The sequence below is a fragment of the Bactrocera neohumeralis genome, unplaced genomic scaffold, assembly GCF_024586455.1.
Source record: "Bactrocera neohumeralis isolate Rockhampton unplaced genomic scaffold, APGP_CSIRO_Bneo_wtdbg2-racon-allhic-juicebox.fasta_v2 cluster09, whole genome shotgun sequence".
Lineage (NCBI taxonomy): Eukaryota > Metazoa > Arthropoda > Insecta > Diptera > Tephritidae > Bactrocera > Bactrocera neohumeralis.
This window is the reverse complement of record NW_026089622.1, coordinates 23,131,793-23,141,920: the sequence shown is the minus strand read 5'-3', so window position 1 is coordinate 23,141,920 and position 10,128 is coordinate 23,131,793. Positions and strand designations below refer to the sequence as shown.

At 42.0% G+C, this 10,128-nt stretch overlaps 1 pseudogene; it reads left to right on the top strand.

Moving 5' to 3' along the window:
* The first annotated feature begins 876 nt into the window (after positions 1 to 876).
* LOC126764764 (small nucleolar RNA U3) lies at positions 877 to 982 on the top strand (annotated as a pseudogene).
* The last annotated feature ends 9,146 nt before the right edge of the window (positions 983 to 10,128 follow it).

Genomic DNA, 10,128 nt, shown 5'->3' with positions numbered 1-10,128 from the left:
CTCCACTCCGTTGGAAGGACCAAGTGGAGAAGGACCTGGCTTCGCTTGGAATATCCAATTGGCGCCACGTAGCGAAAAGAAGAAACGACTGGCGCGCTGTTGTTAACTCGGCTATAATCGCTTAAGCGGTTTCTACGCCAATTAAGAAGAAGAAGAAGAAGTATATTAAAACAACTAACTTTTGATCTTTCAATACTGTACAGGTGAAATAAGCCTGTTAGTTCTCAATTAATAATTGTTTTTAATCATTTGTAATTGAAATATAATTCTACTATGCAAAACATTTCATGAAATATATTTAAGTTTCGCATTTAAGTTATACTCTTATACGAGTTCGGAAAAGGTTGCGATAGATTCAGGTTGCGCAACCTTGCTCAATATGAATCTACGCAACTTTGTCTGCGAAGTTGTTCGAGCAGCAAGCGAAGCGGTGACAATCGGCGATGGTCTGTTCGTTTCTTTCGGCACAGCTCTGCTTTTCTACCAACAACACAATGTTGCCATGCTTATGCTGTTGTTGTTTTTGTAGAACAATGTTTCAATTTTTGGTTGGTGACATATTCAATTAAAAATAAATTCTGTTGGGATTCGAACCTACGTGCTTGTCGTAACTTTTCAAGCGCTTACCACCAACACCACCATTGACACTTGTATTGCGTTGTCCTAATTATGGTTTGGTTATGCATGAAAGAAATATACAATGGATCGCCGATTGTTACCTCTTTCCTTGCTGCTGCTGCGCATATATATGTTTGTATGCTTGTGCATTATTGAAGTTATGCTTCTTTTTCTTTCGTTTGTCTTTCATTTCTGCGAATTCTCAACTACTTTGCATATATTTTGGTTAAAATACTCTGCGTTGGCCGTTGAAAAATTAAGGCTATACTTTACAGGATCATTTCTGTAGTTAGTCTTCATTTACATTTTTTGAAAATCGACCCGCGATGACGAAGTATTTTCGTTTTATCTGACAGCGTGAGGTTAAGAAGTTCATTTCTAATTTTGACTTGTGGCACATTAGAAATGATGTTATATATAATATATTTGATTTTGGAGCAATTATCGACACTTGTCAATTTGCCCAATATATTAGTAGGAGAAAGCTCTTATTTTAATTTATAAAATGTGAATTTAAGTTTTCTAGTTTTCTTTCATACAAAATGATATGCATTTCTTGGAATATCACTAAGAAGTATAACTTCATCCGCGCGTAGGGACTCCGCGCACCTTTTTATTAGCGATCTTGAACGGCGGCAACAAATTCCTCCGTTCACTTATATTTTTGGTATAATTTCAATCTGGTCGTTCCAGTCATTCCAATTGCAAATCGGCAAAACCTACCCAAGCCAGTCAACTGTCAAAGTTTAGTAGGGGAGCGGTTCTCAAATTTCCAGTGACAGGAGAGTTGGGGATCTCTTTATCTCTGATTCTAGTTCTTCATCGAGACTACAAGATTCTGGTGTTTTTGAAATAGGAAGTTATTCACTGTGCTTGACAGGTCTTAAGGCTGATGGTAAATTACAGTACTTAACCGTATGTTTAGACTTCGGCTTAATACCTTTAATATTCGTGAGTATTCGCAGCCTGTAACATGGTCTTTAGATTCTCTCCAAACAATTGGCACTGCAAAGGGCATTTTACGATTTGAACCTTTTAACCAAGCTGTTAACAATGTTACACAAGTTTTGCAGCAGATATGAGGGGCCTATGCTCTGTCTTGATCTCCAACTTTAATACCAAAATACAGTTCGTAAGCTTCTAACACAAGCGCAGTAGAATTACGTTTTTGCGATTTAAAAGTTAGTTTTCCGCACACATAACAAAAACTATTGGCACTATTTACGCGCTGCCTAGGCATTGTACTTAAAAATCTTAAACACAGTAATTTCAAAAACGTAAAAGAATGTGAAGTCAAAACATGTGATATCCAAACAAAGAATACGTAACGGACACCGTTAGTCTACTGCTAAATTTTGTAAAATAAAATGATCGTAAAATACGCAGTTTACATCAAACAGGCAGGCAGAACCGGTCTAAACCGGAAAATCCCTGATGGTATGAGATATGAGATGATGCAATATAACGAAATTTTATGTGTTGTAAAATCTAAGGCCGCAGGTAACAGAATATCTGTGAGTGATAGAAAAATTCTGTTTGACTTCAGAATATCAAACTGCATTAGTAACACCTAACGGCCGTATTATTCACTTTCGATAAAACCAGCCTGAAAACTAGTTTTCGTGAAAACTAGTTCTGGTGGAAAAAATGTGAAAATCATTCAAAGCTAGTTTTAAAAAAAAGTTGGTATTATTCTCGTTTGAAAATAAAACTAGTTTCAGTTTTCAAACGCATGGCTGGTTTTGTTGTCAAAACTAGTTTTGTGCATCAAAACACATGCTTTCGCAGTCAGCGTTTATATTTTGAGTGCGAAAGGACTGCTTATTAATTTCATTGCTTGAAACAAAATATTGTTTTGTATATTTTTCGTGAGTATGATTTAAATAAATATTGCTTGCAATGTGTGTTAAATTTTATTTATTTTATTTTAGTTCTATTTCAACGACTAAAGTGTTGATAAAAATATGCAGCGCCATTCTAAAACCATTTCGAAAAAAATAATTTCCGCGTCGTCTGATGGTATTCGCAGCAAAGGTGAAAAGTGGAGCCAAGGCGAAATGGAAACATTGGTGTCTCTCTGTGTTTCACATGGTGGAAGTGGCATATTATCAAAGGAGACCAATAAATCAACAATCGCCAAAAAAGATACTCAGTGGGCGACCATCATGGATTTTTTTAACTCGGTGAGTCAGTGCATTTCATGTGTGGAAAATTTTATGAGTGAAATCTTTCTTTTTTGTTCTCATCGCAGCTACATCCACCACGAGATAGAAAAGCATTGGTCGGCCGATATAAATTTATCGTAATGCATTTGCGGAAGAACAATGCGCTTGAACGCCACAATATCTTAGCGACAGGAGGTGGCTTAAGCACTTTGAGCAAAGAAAAAACGCCATTCGAAATTACAGATCCATTTTTCGAATTGTGTAATTTTTTGGGGATTTCCGTCACTGGTCTGCCTGGATTCGGCTCGGACTCACAAACGTTGGACATTTCTAATGAAGCGCCAGTCACTGGTCAGATTGACGGACCTGGAAATACTTATCTGTTTGAGGACGCAGTCACCGACCATTGGACCGATTTGGTAAAGGATCCCGAAGATTCATTACCAAAAACAGTTCGAGTCGAATTAGAATTGGCCAATGGCGAAGTTTTTGTGAATTCTGAAACCGAATGCGTGCCTCCATCTAATTTATCAGTCAATGTAGCATCAATGAGCGAGACTCCTATTCCCAGGCGATCACAGTACTTTCCCACACAAACACAACGCCGAACCAGTAAACGCAACATCGATGCAGTTCGAAGCGTATCCTGAATCGCCGACCATGATGTATTGGCCGAAATAACCTGTATCGAAACGCATTTTCAAATTTGAGGCAGAAAAAATGGTTTGATCATGGCTTGCACCCGGCCATCTTTCAACAATATCCAAAATCTTCAAATCGGCAGAAGAAACCGTTTGAACATTGAGAGAAAAGTACCCTTTTCTGTTGCGGAACGTTTCGGCCTGAAAAAGTAATACATATATAATAATTTGTTTACTTGTAAAAGCGAAGAGATAACCAACACTGTTATCAATATTAACCTGCAAACCTCCTGGCGATAAAATTTTGATGTGGGTGCAGTCTATTGCTCCGATAGTCCGCGGAAAACCAGCGAGAGAATGAAATGCGAGTGCTGCCGCTTGTCGCTCCGACGATGTCTGTGGCATCCGAATAAATTCGGTAAAATGATTAAGCAACGCATCGCACACAATTGGCAAATTCAGACTGACAGTTGGCTGAAACACACGCACTAAATCTGCAGCATTCTGCTCAAAGCTGCCAGCCGCCAGAAAGCGCAGCAGAATCAAAACTCTCTGCTCAGTGCTGAGAGAACGTCATCTATTGAAACACGAATTATTTGTACTTAATAGCGAGCACCCAAATAAAGACACTTACCTCCCTGGCTCCGTTACCATGTTCGGTTCCACCAAAGCTACCACGCGCCGAAAAGTGGTCTTTTTCATTCGGAATCGCTGATGAACGGCCACATCGTCCCATTAATCAACTACTGCGTGGGCTCGTAGTGTATATGGTCGACGAGCGCGAACGGCTTCATATTCTTCGTCAGAGTTGGAATTGGTGTTATCGTCCTCATCCGCTAAAAAATCGGCCATTCCCATTTCATACAGTGCTGCTGGACGTGCCATGTCTTCAAATCAATAATGTGATTCAGAGGCAAAACTAGTTTTATCGACGCCAAAGCCAGCTTTTTCTGGTTTTGACGCAAACTAGTTTTCACTGAAACTAGTTTTCAAAACCCGAGTTTTATTCCGTAAAACTACAGTGAATAATACCAAACTTCTCAAAACTAGTTTTTAAATAGCCTATTAAACCAATTTTCACGTTAAACTAGTTTTCGAACTTGTCAATAATACGGCCGTAAGAATTTTCATGTCAAAAATTATGTGTCTACCAGTGTCAGGGCCAGGCGATTTTTTATAGTTATAATGTAATAGAAATCATATAGATGGTATCAGCCACAGTTAAACGTAGACGGGTCCTTTAGTGTTTATATAAATTTATACAGACCGGCATTATGTATTTAGCAGTTTTGAAATATTGTTTCGAATATTATTTAAGGAGAAGAATTTTGCAAATAAAGTCCGTCTAATACCTGACCATCTAACAGTGCCATTACCCTGTTCTTTATCATTTTCTTCGTTGCTGCAATTTATCTTGTACTTTTCGCATTTTGTAAACTTGCGCGATCATAAAAAAATACTTTATAGCTTATTGAGTTGTTTCGTTATTTACTCATCATTTCAGAGTTTGGTGGTCAGTATTAGATTGCATCGTTAGACATTATCGTCATTGGATCATCACCATTGCACATCTTTACCATTGTACACGCCATCATCGCTCGCACACAGCACAGCACATCTAACAATTGGACACTGAAGACGGAGGATGTGCTGACATAGAAGAATTTTACATAACATCTAAATTGGTTATCCAATCCCAACTGGCAAAAGATAACAACGTTTCATTTTCGAATACAACTTCCGTGAAACAATCAAGTTCAAAACTTCCACTATTTAAGCTTCCTACGTTTGATAGCAAGTATTTGAATTATCAAAACTTTATTCTTCTTCTTAATTGGCGTAGACGCCGCTTACGCGATTATAGCCGAGTTAACAACAGCGCGCCAGTCGTTTCCTCTTTTTGCTACGTGGCGCCAATTGGATATTCCAAGCGAAGCCAGGTCCTTCTCCACCTGGTCCTTCCAACGGAGAGGAGGTCTTTCTCTTCCTCTGCTTCCCCCGGCGGGTACAGCGTCGAATACTTTCAGAGCTGGAGTGTTTTCGTCCATCCGGGCAACATGACCTAGCCAGCGTAGCCGCTGTCTTTTAATTCGCTGAACTATGACGATGTCGTCGTATATCTCGTACAGCTCATCGTTCCATCGAATGCGGTATTCTCCGTGGCTAACGCGCCAAGGACCATAAATCTTTCGCAGAACTTTTCTCTCGAAAACTCGCAACGTCTACTCATCCGTTGTTGACATCGTCCAAGAATCTGCGCCATATAGCAGGACGGGAATTATGAGTGACTTTAGACTTGGTTTTTGTTTGACGAGAGAGGACTTTGCTTCTCAATTGCCTACTCAGTCCGAAGTAACACCTGTTGGCAAGAGTTATTCTGCGTTGGATCTCTGGGCTGACATTGTTGGTGGTGTTTACGCTGGTTCCAAGATAGATGAAATTATCTACAATTTCAAAGTTATGACTGTCAACAGTGACGTGAGTGCCCAGTCGCGAGCGCGAACACTGTTTGGTTGATGACAGGAGATATTTCGTCTTGCCCTCGTTCACTGCCAGACCCATTTCTTTTGCTTCCTTGTCCAGCCTGGAGAAAGCAGAACTAACGGCGCGGGTGTTGAGGCCGATGATATCAATATCATCGGCATACGCCAGCAGCTGTGCACTCTTATAGAAGATGGTACCTTCTCTATTTAGTTCTGCGGCTCGAACTATTTTCTCCAAAAGCAGGTTAAAAAAGTCGCACGATAGGGAATCGCCTTGTATGAAACCTCACTTGGTATCGAATGGCTCGGAGAGGTCCTTCCCGATTCTGACGGAGCTTTTGGTGTTGCTCAACGTCAGCTTCCACAGCCGTATTAGTTTTGCGGGGATACCAAATTCAGACATTGCGGCATAAAGGCAGCTCCTTTTCGTGCTGTCGAAAGCAGCTTTGAAATCGACGAAGAGGTGGTGTGGCAATTCTCCTTTCACGGTTCTTTTCCAAGATTTGGCGTATGGTGAATATCTGGTCGGCTGTTGATTTGCCAGGTCTAAAGCCACACTGATAAGGTTCAATTAGTTTGTTGACGGTGGGCTTTAATCTTTCACACAATACGCTCGATAGAACCTTATACGCGATGTTGAGGAGGTTTATCCCACGGTAGTTGGCGCAGATTGTGGGGTCTCCCTTTTTATGGATTAGGCATAGCACACTTAAATTCCAGTCGTTGGGCATGCTTTCGTCCGACCATATTTTACAAAGAAGCTGATGCATGCTCCTTATCAGTTCTTCGCTGCCGTGTGTGAATAGCTCGGCCGGCAATCCGTCGGCCCCTGCCGCTTTGTTGTTCTTCAGGCGGGCAATTGCTATTCGTACTTCTTCATGGTCGGGTAATGGAACGTCTGCTCCATCGTCATCGATTGGGGAATCGGGTTCTCCTTCTCCTGGTGTTGTGCGTGTACTGCCATTCAGCAGGCTGGAGAAGTGTTCCCTCCTTAATTTAAGTATGCTCTGGGCATCAGTGACTAGATCACCTTTGGGGTTTCTACAAGAGTATGCTCCGGTCTTGAAACCTCCTGTAAGCCGCCGCATTTGTTCGTAGAATTTTCGAGCATTACCCCTGTCGGCCAGCTTATCAAGCTCTTCGTACTCACGCCTTTCGGCCTCCTCTTCAACTCTCGGTATCTATCCCATCCAGTACGTGTAGTGGTCGATCGTAACGTTGCGAGGTAGGCAGCCTGTTTTCTCTCCGCTGCGACACGGCACTCCTCGTCGTACCAGCTGTTCTTTTGCACTTTCCGAAAACCAATGGTTTCGGTTGCAGCTGTACGTAAGGAGTTTGAAATGCCGTCCCACAGTTCCCTTATACCGAGTTGTTGACGAGTGCTCTCAGAGAGCAGGAGTGCAAGCCGAGTAGAAACTCGTTCGGCTATCTGTTGTGATTGCAGCTTCTCGACGTCGAACCTTCCTTGTGTTTGTTGGCGTGCGTTTTTTGCTGCACAGGGGCGAGTGCGAATCTTAGCTGCAACAGAATAGCGGTCCGAGTCGATGTTAGGACCTCGGACACTGGAGACGTGTCTTCCGTCAATCACAACATGATCGATCTGGTTGGTAGTTTTTTGATCCGGAGACAGCCAGGTAGCTTGATGAATCTTTTTATACTGGAATCTAGTACTACAGATAACCATATTTCGGGCCTTGTTGAAGTCAATCAGCCTCAACCCATTTGGAGATGTTTCGTCGTGGAGGCCGAGTTTACCGACCGTAGTGCCAAAGACACCTTCTTTGCCCACCCTGGCGTTAAAGTCGCCAAGCACGATTTTGACATCGTGGCGGGGCAGCCTTCGTAAGTGCGCTCCAAGCACTCATAAAAGGCATCTTTGGTCACATCGTCCTTCTCTTCCGTCGGGGCGTGGGCGCGAATCAGCGATATGTTGAAGAACCGCGCTTTGATGCGGATTGTGGCTAGACGTTCATTCACCGCAGTGAATGATAGTACTCTGCGACGGAGTCTCTCTGCCACCACGAATCCTACACCAAACTTGCGCTCCTTTATATGGCCACTGTAATAAATGTCACAAGGACCTACTCGTCTCTGTCCTTGTCCCGTCCATCGCATTTCTTGGACGGCGGTGATATCAGCTTTCACTCTAATGTGGACACCAACCAGCTGGGCAGCGGCACCTTTCCAATTAAGGGACCGGACATTCCAGGTGCATGCCCTCAATTCGTAGTCCTTATTTCGTTTGCCATGGTCGTCATCAAAAGGGGGGGTCTCTTATCCGAGGCTCTTGTTGGTTTTTCATTGGAGTGTTTTTTTACGTGGCGGGTCCCAAACCCAGCGCACAACCCAATGCAGGGGATGTTTCGCCTTCTCACTTTAGCTCGCCTTCAAACTGATGTTCTTAGGCTACCCAGAGGATACTTGGTCAAAGACCGGAAGTAGTGAGCTGCTTGAGCCATGTGTAAAAGAATCGTTTCTGGCCACTCTCAAGTGAATGGCGATCAGAGAACTTTCCTCACTTGCGTATACTTCTACACAAGTCTCCATCCTCCCAACTTTATTACCGAGTTCAATTTATCAAGTATTGAAAAATTCAACCCTTTACAAAATTATTTCCAATGTCAAGCCTTTGAAACTGTAAATGCGTTTTAGGTGATAAATGAAAACTACCGAAAGGCTTTAGAACGACAACACAAAACTAATTTTCTTGGAAGGAATAAATTCACTATTTGATTTTCCAGCAGTTATGAAACCAAGTAGCATTCAGGTATGAAGTTTGGTTGATAAAGCTTCTGCTATTTATGGTTCTTTGACATCACTATATAGTGACAAGCAAATTTCCGAAGCTATGCTAACTTTTCTAATTTTGCACAAGTCTGATGAACAGACCAACAAAAGGTGGAAGAGTCGTTAGACTTCAGAGCGCTGCCGTCATGGGAAGATTGCATCGTAGTTTTGGAAAGACATTGTCAGTAACTGGAGTCACTTGACAATAGGCTCAAGGTGTTCCACAAGAAAGGAAACACGCCACCTACATCAGAAACACAACCGCGCAGGACCAAAGACATTCGTAGCTCTAAAAAGACTTCAATTTTGGATAGTCATTGTACGCGATTTAACAAGACGTATCGTCAAACCGTGCACACATTGTATTCGTTACAACCCAAAACTGATGAACCAAGTAATGGGACAGTTATCTGTCGAACGATTGACTCCATCTTGCCCCTTTGCACGTTGAGGTATTGACTTCTGCGGAACAGTCAGCGTATATATCGAACAACGAAGGGAATCATTCGGCGACCAATTCAAAAACTAGCACTTCTACCTGTTTGATATGCCTTTCAACTGGACCGGGATGTTGGTGTCACCGGTTACGAACCACTGCATACTCAAATATAATCAACTTGAAAGGTGAAAGGTGTAATTCCCTGCCGCTGCAATACACTTATAACAGCGAATTTTCCAGTAATCATGGAAATCCTCCGTCGTGATGGACATCAGAGCCTTCTTCGATTCAACTTTTATATTCTCAATTGAGTTGAGACGGTATCCTCGGAGTGGTCATGGGAATTTGCTGAATAGCCAGAAGTTACCCGAAAGTGAATCAGGCGAATGCGGTAGTTGCGACACGACATTAGTTGAAAATGTGGCGAAATGATTACGAATAATCAATGCAGTATGAGATGGTGCATTATCGCACTTTTTTATACTCTCGCAACAATGTTGCTAAGGAGAGTATTATAGTTTTGTTCACATAACGGTTGTTTGTAAGTCCTAAAACTAAAAGAGTCAGATATAGGGTTATATATACCAAAGTGATCAGGGTGACGAGTAGAGTTGAAATCCGGATGTCTGTCTGTCCGTCCGTCTGTCCGTCCATCCGTCCGTGCAAGCTGTAATTTTAGTAAAAATTGAGATATCTTGATGAAACTTGGTACACGTATTTCTTGGCTCCATAAGAAGGTTAAGTTCGAAGATGGGCAAAAGTGGCCCACTGCCACGCCCACAAAATGGCGAAAACCGAAAACATATAAAGTGTTATAACTAAGCCATAAATGAAGATATTAAAGTGATTTGGCACAAAGGATCGCATTAGTGAGGGGCATATTTGGACGTAATTTTTTTGGAAAAGTGGGCGTGGCCCCGCCCCCTACTAAGTTTTTTGTACATATCTCGGAAACTCCTATAGCTATGTCAACCAAACTCTATAGAGTCGTTTCC